Source organism: Argiope bruennichi, chromosome 8 (assembly GCF_947563725.1).
Source record: "Argiope bruennichi chromosome 8, qqArgBrue1.1, whole genome shotgun sequence".
Lineage (NCBI taxonomy): Eukaryota > Metazoa > Arthropoda > Arachnida > Araneae > Araneidae > Argiope > Argiope bruennichi.
Genome location: NC_079158.1, coordinates 85,539,410 through 85,556,066, shown reverse-complemented (window position 1 = coordinate 85,556,066; position 16,657 = coordinate 85,539,410). Strand labels below are relative to the sequence as shown.

The following is a 16,657-nucleotide window of genomic DNA, read 5'->3' as shown; positions in this document are numbered from 1 at the left end:
CTGAAATGGAAATGCAATTTTAGTTCATGTACATTGCAAAGATAGTAAAAATACATTCATAATTTAAACAGAATAATTAATACTACTACATAGACTTTAGACATGAGAAAAGGATTCATTCATAGTAGAATATTTAAAACCTTTTTTTCTACAGAATTAATCCACCTTTTTCCATTTCAAACATTTTTGCCAAATTATCAGTATTTTAATACTTGCTTCAGCATTTGTTTATAGCAACTATTGTTGATTTTTTTAAACATTTTATGTCATTTTTAATTTATAATCGTATGCAGGGGGCAATAGTCAACAACTGCTCTTGTATAAACAATTTTTTTAAAAAAAATTGAAATGAAAACTTAAAAAGTAAATGCAAAAGGATTCAAATATCATTTTTATGGTATCGAAACGAATAAAAATCGAAACACTAAATTACTTTTTTTTCATCGAAATTGTATCTAGATTACTATATCGCATTTCAAAATGCAGAATCGATGCATTTTTAACATTTCTTACAGCAAAATAATTGTAATTATTAAAAGGTAATTTAAGTAATATTTGATGCAACACCAAACATTAAATGAATGTTGGTGATATTTATAAGAAACTCAAAATAGAATTAAATATTTATTTGTATCGACTGTGAAATGCTTTCAATATACCTGAATACTAATTTTAATAAAAATATTCATATCAGCACATAAAAACAAAGAAAATGCTCATAATATTCTAATCAGAGCTTTGTATTTTAGAAAATTTATCAAAACAGAAAATATTTAACTATACACTCATGTTGAATTTAAAAGTGTAATTTGAGTTTTAATGTTTGGATATATTTTATCTGATCATGGAGGATTTTATTTGATGCCATTCAAAGATTACTTTAAGAGCAAAGTCCGATGCAGAAAAGGTATAATTAAATATTCCATTTCATTAATTAAAGACATTTTTTAATAAATAGCGAAGATTATTTTGATTAGGGAAAGTAATAAACTGTTTTCTGAAAAATTAAATGCTCACATAGAAAAATTTTATTTCAATCACAGTGAATATAATATTGATGTAATTGACATATATTTGTGTATAAATGTAATATTCAAACCTCACAAATAATTTTGAATCTCTTAAATTTTTATTTAGCGCCTGTCAAGCTTTAGAAATAATTAACATAGTACATTTTTAAGGAAAGAAATGAAATTTAAAATTTCTGCTGAAACAAAATTTATTACAACATTTGATTTAGTATTCCACATTTTGATTCAGGTAAGAAACACATTTTAATAAATAATTAATTATCTTTCAAGTTGAAAATTACATATTCTCTGAAATAAAGAGTATTCAGATTTTAAATCCCTCTAAGTAATGACTCGAAACCTCCAAAAATGGTAATATTCCCATTAACGATGGAAATTATATAGAAACTAAAAGCATGAGTTTGCAAACAAGATATCATTACGATACAAATTACCATGTTGAGCAAAATGCTTTCTACTCCAATTATTTATAGGAAACCTCTTTAAAAAAATAAGGTGCTTAAATAGTAACTATTTTTTTGCTTATCCATAACTTACATCACCTAAGTCATTTAAGAAAATAACTGCATGTCACATTTTGGTCATACAGCTCTTAATCTATTGTGAATAATCGTTTGTTAAGTACCTGTTAAGCCACAGTACGCCCAAACTCTTTGGAGTATCTGGGCTTCGAATGGATGGCCCAGATGCAGCTACTCTCACAATTGAAAGCATTGCATTTTATTCTTTCGTCTTTCTTTCTCCGTTTTATTTCTTTTTCATTGCAAAAGTAGTTCACAGGAAACCAGTAATAATAGTTTTACTACCACTTCTTCTCGTCCTTATATTGGCCCGGAAATGTTCGCCGAAAGACATTAAAACTGCGGCTTTCTTCTGATCAATATATGAAAGAACTTTTTTTTTCAAAAAAAAAGAAAAAAAAAAACCACGTCGTTCGCTGTAGAGAGTTTTAATGTTTCGTTCTCGCCCACTGGGGAACATAAAGATAACTTCGGGCTTTCGGAAAATTAGTTTAATATTTCAGTGCGATTCTTCTTCTTATCAAAGATCGGAATAAAATTTATTAAGAAGAGTAGTTAAAGCGTGTTTTCATAATTTTTTATGTTCTTCGTTCTTTAAGATGAAGAGAATTTTCTTCATATCAATGTTGTTGCATCAAATGATGCTGGCTGCATAATAATATCCACATCACCAGGGAATTTCAGGAATGATCTTTGAAGAAAGAACTTTAATTTTACATGATTATGGTTCAAAAATTGTAATAAAAAATATGTCTAGCCATAATGAAATCTCTATTGTAAAAATAATTCAAAACAATACTTAAAAATTCAAAAATAAGAAAAGAAATAATTGGAAATGCAGTTAAATAAGTTACAAATTCTTTGCAATGTGCCAAGAATTTGTAATTTAAGAAAAATAAACAGAAATTGTATATATATATATATATATATATATATATATATATATATATATATATATATATATATATATATATATATATATATATATATATATATATATATATATATATATAATTAAAGTTATTCATTCTTTTTTAACAATTGATTGATTCTTTAAACCTTTTTTTTTCATCTATTATCTTTTTATCAGTCTGCAGGTTCCGATGCAGATTAGTTTTGATCTATTATTGTTTATTTTAAAAATGAAAAATAACACTGTTAGTTTTTCAACTGAAATCAAAACTTTTAAAGGCTTTATATTAATATTTTAAAGATGAAGAAATATGAAGAAATGTTATATCTTATAATTTTTATTAAAATTCTGCTATACAGCACTTAAAAGTACCCGCATAATTTTATTGAATCTTTTATTTTAAATTCTGATTCTTAATATTCTACTTCTTGACAAAAAGGGCTAGATTTTATTTTTGATGTTTCTTCACTTAAACTTTATTCCAACTAATATTTATTTTTTTAAAGATTGAAAAGCGCTTTAAAATAATGTCACTCCAATTATTCTTAGAACGTCAAATACATTTATTCTAAAAATTAATTGTCTTCTGATTTTATTTAATTTGCCTATTCTTAATAACATAAATATAAGAGTGCACTCAAAAATATCCCTCCAAAAATATTTTTCTCTTTCTATTATTTTTATTTTATTGTCCTCATACTAACTATTAAGTATCCATATTCTCTTCATTTCTTAAGAACTTCAGTTTCTATTATTGGAGCGCCATACCAGAAATATAGTGGTTTAAATCTTTTGGAGATTTCATACTTTTTCAACTGCTTTACAAATCAATATCAATGTGTATAAGAATTATTCATTAACTATAGCTGATTTCTTAATGGATTTAAATATAGTCCAGCAACTGAAATATAATTAAATTTCATATACGAAAATGAAGGATATTTTTTTTAAAAGATCCCCTTTACTTTTATAGAGAAGGCAACGGAATTATGACTCTCAGCAAAATCGACATCCATTACTTCTCACGTGAAGTAAAGTTTTCCCTTTCAGAGAAAAGTCTCTTAATTATTATTAAGTCACAATACTACGTTACAGGCAGTTTAATAGCGTCAATCAAATCGTCAAATTATGTTACTAAAATTATTTAAAATCAAGTTGTTTTATTTAATATAAAGGTAGCTATGTAGTAAGGAAGATTGTTTTCCAACCTGCAATTTTCATTAGTTATTTTCAATTGATATCTTAAAAGATCGAATGTGACAAGAACTGTTTCCAAATGGGCGCATTTGATTTTATTTAAGTTTTATGAAAAGATGCAAATTTCATTTCAATAAAACCGGCGATTATAATAATATGGGCTCTGAATGTAAATTTTAAAAATCACGAATTAAAAAAATCAAAATTTATTACATTATGTAATGTTATAAAAATAACACAAAAAAAATTTGAGACTAAACATTTTTAACTTGAATTTTTTATCAAACATGTTTTGCTTGCGATTAAGATTATCGAAACTTATAAAATCATATGGTATATCAGATAATATGTAACTTATCTAAGTGCAATTAAAAAAATACATTTTTATTTGCCTGATAATAGCGCAGAGCTTGAGCACCGTATTTATCTATAACATACAACGTTTTGTCCTGAACTACAATTTAGAATGATTTAACAATATGATTTCAGGGATAAAAGAACTATACTTTGATACACCATCAGAAGAAAAAACACCTTAATGACATTATAAGTATTAGTTTAGTTGGTCTAGAATAAGCCCCCACTTAACTTAACTATCAGAAACCATTTCTTAGTCTAGATATTATCGTAATCTATCAACATTACAACAGATTTTGGATGGTGGGACGGGCATTGAAGTATTGAGTCATAAAATTGGCATGGACAAAGCAGAAATTCTGTTAATTGAAGTAAATAGTCTAATATAAGTATTATTTTTCTATCCTTTAAAGATACAACTTCCTGATTAAGAAAATTGTCTTGCATGCAATACCAAAAGTATGTAGTATTTATAGATTTATAGTTTATAGATATAGTTATGTAGTATTTATAGATTTAATATCTGTAAAATATTCCTATTTGTTAGAATAAAAAAAATATCCGATAAATATTTTACAATTTAATGTAATCAGTTATATTTACTGCTGTTTTGTCTATTATAATACGAGATTTTTGTTCTATTTATTACTTTTATATACTTAACAAATGAAAAACAAATTTATAATATATTCCTGAAGATATCATTTTCTCGTTCTATTTTGATACTTTTCCATTGTATATGAAAATAATCAGAGGAATCTGAAAATTTCTATAATGATGTATACTGGCGTGTTTAGCGCAAAATCCATATGATATTTTTCAAATTCTGAAATTAACTATAATAGATATAAACATTTATAATAGTATCTACATCCAAATAATTCACCTTTAGTAATTCTTGCAAGAGAATTCGGACCTACATTGTATCTGAAATAATGCTTTATATGAAATGAAACCAAATTTTCAACAAATTTGTTCAAACAATATTGGTTATGAAATGCTATGGTGATGGCAGTTTCAAAAATTTTGAATAATAATTTAATTATATCTTATTTCATGAAAACTTTCCTTTTCCTCGAACTATAAGATCACATAAATCAGGAATATAATTATTGAAAAGCAATTGATTTGCTGCGAACAACATAAATAAAATGCATCTTACAATTATTTATAATCAACCATTGCATTATTTTAACATGGCTAAAAATTCTGCGCACATGCTAAAAAAAAAAGTATAGCTCTTGAAAGTTATATGTTATTCCGCTTAAAATCTTATCTATTATTTATGATATTCCTTTCTTAATTTTATTTTATTATCTTGTTTTTAAAGTCCCTTTTTATATAGAAAATGTGTGCTCTTTATAAAAATTTTATTAAATTTTAATATTATTTCAAAGTTATTTTTCTTATTAATTTTTACCAATCAAGAAGAGCATAGCAAAAAATTATGCATAAAAAATAAATATAAAATATGTTCCTTAACCGCTGTGAATCAAGAAGAAGAAAGAAAGAATGAAAAATGATCCACATATTTTGAAAATGTTTCATACAAAACATAAAAATTAAATCGCAGTAATTAATAAAGGCTCGTGTACACAAAATAAAACTACTTAGTAAATTACAAAATTAAATTATCTTTTCTTCCTCGCTGATAGACTAAAATATAATACAAAATTCTTAAATAAAATAGATTGTTCAGGTCTTATTTATGTTAGTTTACTACAGAAAAATCCTTTCTTACCAAGAAGAATCAAGTTAGAAAAGAAAAAAAAAATGTGTTCAATCTTCCTGATTTTTATTGATACTGTCTAACATGAGACCAAACCCAAACAAGAATTTCTAAGCTTCACATAGTAGCAATATAAGTGGAAAGTTTTGCAGAGAAAAAGGAAGACTATGGATTCGAAAAGCTGAGTTCTCTGCAGAAAATACTTGGAAAAGCACGAATTCTTCTCAGAAAATTGCGTGCATGTCTCCAGAGAAATTCAACTTTTCAATAGACAGTATTTTATTTTTTTCATCGCGTAAAAGCCAAAAGTGCTTATCCGAAAAGCAATATCATCATCTAGTCTGCTAATACTTATATAAAACTCTTGGCACATTTCTAGACTATAAGCGGATATATTTCGAAAATATCTATATCACAAAAAGCTTTTATACTTACTTTATAAGAAATATGCTTTATATGTTACAAAAGATTCTAAGATTGAAAAAAAACAGCAATTTTTTTGTCTCTATACTGCTTATAATTTCAAATTACTAAAATAATTAAAAACAAGAGTATATCAAAAAATGCAATAAATGTTACTTGTACGGTTATAATATATTATATAGGATTTTACATTTTTCATTATAATATACAATAAGAATAATTTAATATTTATTTAAATTTTACTTAAAATAGGTTTTTATTGTACTAAAATTTTGCATACATGTATGTTTGTTGGTATTAATTACTAAAAATAATTAATAGCGTTTCCGTAGAATTTCATTTTTTGCATACATTTGTTTCCGTTGTACAAATTTAAATTTGCAATAATTTAGCATATATTGTGAATCAAAATATATCAGAGGCCTTGAAAGATTTTGAATATTGCATTAATTGATTCTACACGGAATAATTTATATATATATATATACTGTGTTGTACCAGCTTATCGAAGTGTATCGTCATATTATATAAATATTCCAAAAATGTTGTTCAGTTTAATCTATCTTATACTTTATTAATTCATATTCATTTATATATTTGCCAATATCATTTCTTCATCAAATGCAATCGTTCTTTAATCTGCTATTGACTTTTGTACTCTTGTCTGTCTCCACACCTCCCTCCACAAAAAAAATCATTACATTCAAAATCATTTTATTTACTGCAGTCTAAAATGCTGTTGAAGATGGAAATTTCATTTTTTTTACATCTGGTGTTCCATAAGTAAATTTTACCTGGGAAAAAGGCTTCATTAATTTATATTTATAAATTTCCTCATTTCTGAGTAGATGAAAGAAATTTTAATATCATGTATACAAATTTTCCCAAATTTCACCGAATTATTTCTACTCACAATGATTCATTTCCATTTTTTTTAACAACAAACAACATTTTAGTTATAAATTCAATTTTTTTTTATTTAAACCACAATATTTTGGATAGTTTATAAAAAACAAATATAAATTTTGTTTCATAACAAATCTCTAATTATTTAGAACTAAAAAACATATAGGAAATATTTAAATACTAGAAATTCATAAGAAAGGTAATTATATGCAATTTTATACTTTTAAGTACTTTAGAGCAAAAATATTTCCGAGGATGACTAATCTCGTATCAAAAGATCAAATTTCATTCTCAGAAAATATCGGCAGAAAAGAAAATAATTGGTGTGGAAATTGAATTAAGAAAGCTTTAAGAATTATGTTCTCATATGGAAAAATATATGTCTCCAAAAGAGCATGATAAATAATCTTTCATGCCCTTAAAGAAGTTCTATTTTTTTCCTTTTGTATTGTACTTCATTTGAAAGCTTTGATATATTTGAAATGTTATTTTTTCATTTAATAAAGAAATTCAGGCTGAACATATATTTTGCATTAAAAAAAATATTGAAAACTTCCAAACGCTGTTTAACCCTACACTGCATGATTTTTTATTTTTCCTTGAAAAAAATATATATGTAATAGAGTGTAATGATAAAACATGAAAAAATATTTAAAAAAAATTAAGTCTAAATTTTCATTATTTTTTAATTAAATGTTAGTTTGTTGCCAAGTGGCAACATCATGCAGTTAAGCATAAAAAATAAAAAAACAAACTGTGCCAAATGGCTACACCATGCATTCCAGAGAGAAAAATTACTGTAAATGATAGTCTCTAAAACAGTTCTTCTCTTTATAAAAACATAGAGGAATTGAGCATTTCATGCACTGTACTCTTGTAAATCCTTTACAATTCAACATTTTACATCGTTGTTTATTTGTAGAATGCTCTGGCCAGTGATCAATTCTGTCAAATCTAATATCTTTTGGAGGCTCTTTTCGACAAGCTTTTTTTGATTGTTTTCCAACTGTTTCCTCTGCACTTGATGGTCTCCCTCTTTTTAGTGATTTTACTTGTCCATGTAAGCACAAAGTTTCTGCTAACTGCAATCTAAAAGTAACAAGTTTCATAGGCTTTTCACTGTTACGCTTTTGTTTGTGCACTCTCTTATACAGCAACCAAGCATTGATAATCGTCAGGTCTAATAAATGATAAAACAACCGAAAATACCACTTTTTGCTTCGCATTATTATTTTATACCTTCCAATCAAACTGTCAAGTAAGTCCACACCTCCCATGTGCTTGTTGTAAGTTTTTATAACGTAAGGGCAATTTACTTTTACATGACATTTTTGTTTCCTGTCAAAGCGCTGTACTTCACTTACCGGGTTTGTACCAGCAAATGTAGAGAGCATTGTGACAGTTTTATTGTCTTTCCATGATACATTTGACAGTTCACAGCCATCATATTCAGCCACAAATTCAGTGATGGATCCACGAACTTGTAACTTCAGCTCCCTTTCAGTTGGAAGTTTGCAGTCTGGAATTCTATTTCTTCTAATAGTTCCAAGAGATAAAATTCCCTTTTTCTTCAAATATACTTGCAGAGGAATAGAAGTGTAATAATTGTCAAAGTAAAGTTTGTGATTAACATTTTCTTGAACAGGACGAGTTAATCTAATAACTACATTACTACTAGCTCCTAAATCAGGCTCTTGAAGTATATTAGCAACATCAAGTTCTTTGCCACCATAAATCTCGAAATTGTATGCAAATCCGGATACTCCACTCAAAATGAAGAGTTTGTAACCGTATTTATGGGGCTTGTCAGGCATATACTGTTTTAAATGGTGTCTAGCTTTAGTAGCACACATTTGTTCATCGACACATAAACATTCTTCCATAGGAATGGAAAGGAAAGATTTTTGAAGTTCATCAATCAAAGGTCTCAGTTTGAAAAACTTATCCTGGCCTCCTTGCAAATCAGTTGAAAATGCATTATTGTCATTGAAATGAAGATATCTTCTTATTTTTTCAAATTCGTTAACGGGCATAGAATTTTGAATGAGAGATATTCCAACAGCAGGATTCCAGTACAATCTAAAATCTTTAACACTTGATACAGAACTCAATATACAAATTCCCAAATATTTTCTTATATCAGATGATGTTACATTCAGAGGTTTCTCAGGTGTCTGTTGTACACTATATAGAATAGTTTGTTCAGAAATAAAAGTTATGAGATCCGGATGAAAAAAATATGAAAAAAACTCATAAGGTGTTTCCAAATTCAAAATATTTTGAGGTAACTGTGTATCTCCACTGAAAGTTATGATTTCAGGATTTACTTGCAAAGACTTTTTCTTCCATACAAGTTTAATTTTTTCCTTTTTAACTTTCTTACTTTTTTCCTCTAATGTCTTGTTACCTGAAGTCGAACTTTCGTTTTGAATATTCACTTCATTTTCAGATGATTCAGAATCATTGTTATTGTCAGAAATATCTTCTGAATTTCTATTGAAGAGAACATTAGGATTAAATGTAGGATCTTCATCGCTATCATCAAAATCATCATCGCTTCCACTCGAAAGAGCATTCCATATTTCATCTGTCAATAATTTCTTTTTACCATCTGTATCAACAAAGTAAACAGACCTATGCTCTTCCATTATTCTAGCTTATAGAATTTCAAAGAAAAAATAAATTGCTTCTAATTATATCACAAAACTCATAATTAAAACTGCAAAGACAAAAAAGAAAGACAAAATGTAACATAAGTAGTATAAACAAAGCACATGCTTTCTGAACTACAGTGTTGAGTTGAATTGTTCATCGCATCCTTCCTGCATGATGTTGCCAAATGGCTACAGATACATATTGTGGCTTAAATTTTTTTTAAATATTCGCTTTATCATAAAAAGCCTAATAAACGAATTTTAATAGTTCATTTTATGCATATGATTTTTTTAATGGACCTAGGAAAACATTTAATAGTAAATAAAAATTTCAAAATATGGCCATTTATGTGATTGCAAAAGTCTACTGCTATGTCTCCATTTACTGTTATCCACGGACACCTACCGCCATCTATTGAGAATAAATGGTGATAACTGAATCAAAGAAGTCCAAACTTACTTTTAATGCACAGTGTTGCCTCATGGCTACATTTTTCTGGTCATGAAGATGACAAATCGCCAGTGTAGCCAAATGGCAACATGATGCAGTGTAGGGTTAAGGCAAATATTAAAATTATATTATTTTTTTTAAGTCAGCAATCAAATTATTATGTTAATTTATTATTATCAAAAAAATGAACACTTGAATGTATGAAGATGGTTGATTTTGCTAAATATGTGAACAGGGATCTGAACTTTCCTCTGAAGTATGATATATAAGTATCTAACTCTGTGCGTACGAATTATTCTAGCGATTTCATTAAGTCACATCGAACCATAATCTTTGAAAATTGTAAAACTTCGCATAGCTTCAAACCTTCCTTCATCATTGTTTCTGATAGTCATTTGTTAAATGGCTTTCATAAATTCATTTTAATATTGTTTTTATAATTTAATGTTTTTATAAAAAAGATTTTAATATCAATATATTTCATGGAAACAAAATGTCACCTGAGTAGATGCTTTTATCTGTATCATAACTGTCTCTGTTGTGTAATATAGTGCCCCAATTTCCATTAAAATCTATCACTTTTACCATACATTTTATAAAAATATCAGATGTGATTTAAACTTTTATTTAAATTTGTCATGCCTTGTGTCAAAACATGAGGAATTATTCAATCATCGCTCATGGATAAATAAATAATTTCATAACTTTTAATGCTGTAAAAAATATATTTATTCATAATTATTATTTGCTTATAAAACAAAGCAATATTAAAATTTCATAAAGTTATCAAATTAAAATATTCATCAATGATGTTTAAAATATATTTCTTTTCAAATATATCTTTTACGATTGTTTTCAATAATTTCATATTTAGTTTTTATTAAATGGATATAATGATACCCCATTACTTTTCCTTTGATGTCAACTTTAAATTCATTTCCCATAAAAACAGAAAAGAATCGGGGTGAAACTGCAAAATCATCAAAATCCCCAAAAGTATATCTTCAACGATATGATTTAAGTTGAATGATTTATATAATTGCTGATTCCGCTGTAATTTTATGAAGAAGAATAAAATACCAAAGAAGAATAACGTTACAAAATTTAAACCTAATTTCATTCAACTCTCTAGCTCCGACAACATCAAGCCATCTCTACTCGTATATCGCTTCTTCCCTAAGCTTCCTTCCCAAGCCTCATAAAAACCTTAAAAGAAAATGCGCTGCTTTATTTTTGCTTATTTATATACCGTTTGCACCCAAAAAATTATTCTTTAAACTACGTTATAAAACTTTATGGGCAGAGAAATAAAGATAATCAAGATCTATCGATATTTTCTCTTGGGATGGAAAGTTTGATACATGGCACTTTTCATTCTGCCATTGTCATTTGTTTTTCGCGATGGATAAAAGGGGAGATAAAAATGTATCAAGCACATCTGATTAATATGGCTCCTATCATTCAGTTCCCAGCAGAATAAATTTTCATAAAGAATATATTTAGCTCAAGAAATATTGATAGCTCATTGATTTTTACCCAGTATGGATCCAGTAGCTGTTTACTTTAGGTATTGTTTTTATTCGCTAGCGCGAAAATTCCGCTCAAATAATGTTAAATCGCAATAACTTATCTTCCAGAGAAGTTAAAAGCGTTTATTAAATTTTCTTGTTTAACATTCATATTTTTATTAAAAGATTTATTCTCTAGAGTTCTTCAAGAGATCCAATTTGTTAAATCGCAATAACTTATCTTCGAGAGAAATTAAAAGCGTTTATTAATATTCATATTTTTATGAAAAGAATTTTTTTCTTACTTAAGGAAAGAAATCAGTAATATATATAAATTTATAGGGATATATATATATAACAGTAATATATAAATTTGTAGAGATTAAGCAATACTTTCAGACTTCAACATTGTTATTAAAAGTTTTTGAATAATTATTTGGCAACAAAGATTTTTTTTTCACTTTTCTAGATGTGAAATTTACAAAAAGAAGACATTATAATCATCAGAAAATACAAATTCGAGATTTTGATGAATCTCAAATTCGAAAGCGTTTCAGAGCTACTTAATAGAGCTTTAATAATAACTTATTTCAGAATAAATTAAAATGACCAAACACATCTGATTAATGTGGCTCCTATCATTCAGTTCCCATCAGAATAAATTTTTATAAATAATATATTTAGCTCAAGAAATATTGATAGCACATTGATTTTTACCCAGTATGGATCTAATGGCTGTTTATTTTAGGAATTGTTTTTATTCACCAGCTCTCTTTAAGAGACCTCCGCTCAATATGTTAAATCGCATATGTTAAACCTTTGGGAAAAGTTAAAAGCGTTTATTAAATTTTCTTGTTAATATTCATATTTTTATTTAAAAATTTGTTCTCTTGAGCTCTTTAACAGACTTAATATATTAAATCTCAATAACTTATCTTCAAAAGAAATTAAAAGCCTTTATAAAATTTTCCTATTAATGTGCATGGTTTTTAAGCGCAATATCGCTTATCTTCGAGAAAAGTTAAAAGTGTTTATGAAATGTTCTTGTTTACATTCTTATTTTTATAAAAAGATTTTAAAATTTAAGGAATTAAGGATTCTTATTTTTATTAAAAGATTTTATTAAAGAAAGAGATCAGAATCTTTTATTGACAAATAACTGAAATGATCAATATTTTCTTTTATTTAAAGTATTTTCATTTCAATTTTCGTAGAAATAACAAGCCATTAATATTGCTTGCATTTAATAAAAAGAAATGTTAATAATAACTTATTAAAAGCATAAAAGTTTTATGCATGAAAATAAATTTCAAAATTCGTTTTTATTGCTATAAATATTTAATGCCTTGTAGTTTTTATTTTTTTAATGTTTTTATTTTTATTTTTACACTGAATCATTATTTTCACATGTTCGTAATTCTTAACAATCACTTTATTTATTTTATTGCCTTTCAATGAGATGGAGAATATGAAATTCCACTACACATACGCATTAAATTTTTAATAAGATAAGGGAATAGTAATGGAATTAAATAGAAATTTTTAAAGAGTGGGCGTTTATATTATTATTAAAGCAAGTAACTAAATTTAATTTAACAGTTCATTAAAATTAAAACATTTTTGAGTATTTGTAAATTATTTAATGCTTTCAAAAATATTCGAATTTCTTTCCGCTGAATTTATATTATTATTTTATGGCTATTATCATTATTTACTTAATTGAATTCGTTTTTGAGTGTGTTTTAATCAATTTTAGCACAGAAATAAATTCTCCGCTGCTACAAATAAAATTGAAATTATTTTATTTGTTCGCACTTTATATATAGATATATATACAATTTAAGAAGCATGGAAAATTTGATCCTAGAGCATTTTTACTATATTCCTTGTTTTCGAATATCTCACTAAAAAAATATGTAAATAAGTTTGATAAAACGAAACAATCGTATATATATATAAAAGAATCCCATTATTAATAAAAATCTCGAGGCATTTTTATAATTAATGACAATATTTTGCATTTGAAACCTTTGAGTTTTGTTTTGTATTTTAATTAAATATTATTCTGCTCTTCCACTTGTATATCACTGTTCTTTCTAGGAGAAATCATTAAAGAATATGTTAATGCATTTTTAATTGTAGTACTGAGCAATTAATGTATTTTAAAGAACGATTTGTAAAGATGAAATTTAATGAGAAATGATATATAGAATTTATTTTATGTGATATTTAATTGTTGATATTTTTGAAAAAAAATTATTAAAATTGTCTTTATTCACTTGTTCTATCTGCTTGGATAAATATTAATTTAGAAATTGTAGTTAAAATATAAAACTTACGTTGATTAATATTTCTTTCAGAATGGCATCGTAGTATTTACGATTAATAAATTTCAAAGCTGTAGAGGATTTTCCTCTTTTAAAACCTTTTTTAAATAATTTAAATTACTCTTTCATAAATTTTCATAGACGTTTTCGGAATTTATATTTTTTCTTAAATTTCATATGAAACATTTTTGTGTATCTTCTTATGTATTTGAAATACAATTTATAGGGATTAAGCAATTTTTTCAAACTCCATCTTTTTTTTTTTTTAAATAAAAAAGTTTTTTTATAGCTTTTTGTTATCAACTATTATTTTTATTTTTCTCGGATACGAAATGCAAAAAGAGAAGATATATTAAAATGGCAGACAATTCAAATTCGAGATTTTGATGAATCCCAAATTCGAAAGCGTAGCAATCTTCCCAGAATCCGAAAAAATGTTTTAATGATTTTTGTCTATCTATCATCCTCTAAACACCAACTCATAAACACGATAGAAGCTTGAGATAGAAGTTGAAATGGACAATATGAATTTAATCAGAAAGTTTTAGATTTCTGTTAAAGTTTTACTGAAACCCATTTATAGAAAACTTGTTTGCCCAGCTATCCGAGTGCAAATGAACACGACAATTAGAAAATATAAAATACTTAGAACGCAAAGCTTGGTACGCAGATTAAGAATTTAAAATTTAGAACCGCATCAAATTTGATTAAGAGGTTTCGCATCTGCAGATTGTGCTCTTACATGCATGTAAAAGCGACAATTCAAAAGATTAGCGAATTAGGCAAATGAAATTTGGAATGTGATCTTGTAATTAAATTACACTTTCATGTTAAATTTAATTTCTTTCGATAAGAAAAAAAAGCATCCAAATCAAATTTTTGGCAATTTATTCAACAAATGTCAGCGATAAATAGCTAAAAATCTCTTCAAACATATAATCGAAGAAGAAAACGTTAGATTCAAAATAAAAATTGATCTTCGTAAACAATTATTCGATAGTTGCATGCAATTTTGTCTCAGTTAAATATTTTTTTTATATTACAAAATGGGAATAGGGACCATTGAAAATAAAAATCTGAGCATTCTTGACGTTCATTGCTTTTCCCAAGGCCCATGATTTTACGCTAGTGAGAGAGGGATAAACACTTTTATTAGAGAATGTGCAAGGAAATTTTATGGAGACCATTTCTTCTTATTCACTCCAGTATTTAATTCTTTCCAATATGCTACTCCTAAACAAATGTACCTCTTCTGAAATCTTCCTTATAATATTCTCAGTTAAAGTAGTTTTTCACTTTAATAGTTCTTTATTTTCTTTATCATTATAATTTGTGGTTCAAATTAACATTTCACATGATCATATGAATGCAGCAACTTTCTTTCAAACTTGTAATAGCGAGTATATTTAGAAAATATTTTAGGCACCAGAATTTGAAAAATATTTTTATGCTCAAATCAAAAATACCACAATTCTTATGAAGATTTCAGGAATCTTCTTTGAAAATGGTAATAATGAGCATACTTGGAAATTATTTTAACTACAAGAATCTGAAAAACAATTTTATACCCAGATCAAAAGCTCCAAGATGCTTATGACGTAATTTACCACATGACATCAACAGAAGGATAAAAAACATCAACTAAATCCTAAATAGAAATAATTAAAATAAATTCTTAAGTGTATCACGTCCAGCTTTTATTATGCTTGCAACTCGCTTAGCGTCTGATAATGTTTTTCTCCACATCCTAGCGCATAATTAGAGAAGCGAGTTTACCAAGTTGATACAAAACGTACTTTTAAGAAGAGAATAAAATATGAGAACGCATTTGTCAAATGAAACCATTACCTTTCTACCCTCCTGCGAATGACATAAATAATTATCTTCATTTAATTGAATCTTCCATTCCGGCGTAAGCTAAATACGACTCTCCAAACGCCAGCAATAATTACGGAGCTTCGCAACTTTAACTCCTCAAATTACAAGCCAGGTTTCAATTTGAATTAGAATCTTTGTTTGCTTTTCCTTTGAGAAGTTGTTCAAAAGAGAGGGAATGAGAGACAATTATACCCGTTTTTGTTTGCGTTTCCGGATGAATAGACAAGAAAAACGTTTGATTAAACACAAAACCGAGCTCTTTGAGGAGCTCTTCAGATGAAAATAATAAGGAAGATTTCATCGATTGAAAAGGTAGAGGAAGACTGTTTTTGTGACTCTCGTTGGAGAGCTGAGATGTATTTTCCTTGAAATGTAAAACTTATGAATTTGCTTGCTGATTATCTTAAACTCAAGATATAGAAAATAAAAATTAGAAAAAAGATCAGAAAATAATAGCTCAGATTAAAATTAAAAAAAAAAACAGCCTTGAAAACAGAAAAAAAAACAAAACAAAAAAACATGGAAAACAATATTATTTATAACGTAGCAAAATTTTGATTTTCCAAAAATGTTTGAAGTGCATAATATTCAAATGGCTATTAAGAGTTTATTAATAATATTTGCTATTAAAATATTTCTATATTTTGCAACTGTTTTCTCGATTACCATTTTTTATTAATGAAAAAGAAACAAATTTATCCGTTTTTTTTCATTATGTGGCTATATCTGTGCAGTTTTACAATGTCAAAATATGTTACCTAA

At 26.6% G+C, this 16,657-nt stretch overlaps 1 protein-coding gene across 1 annotated transcript in view; it reads right to left on the bottom strand.

Annotated features, from left to right (window-relative positions):
* The window catches only part of LOC129981637 (cell adhesion molecule Dscam2-like), a 506,908-nt gene that overhangs the window by 72,735 nt on the left and 417,516 nt on the right, over positions 1-16,657 (bottom strand). The gene's annotated exons all lie outside the window — the stretch shown is intronic.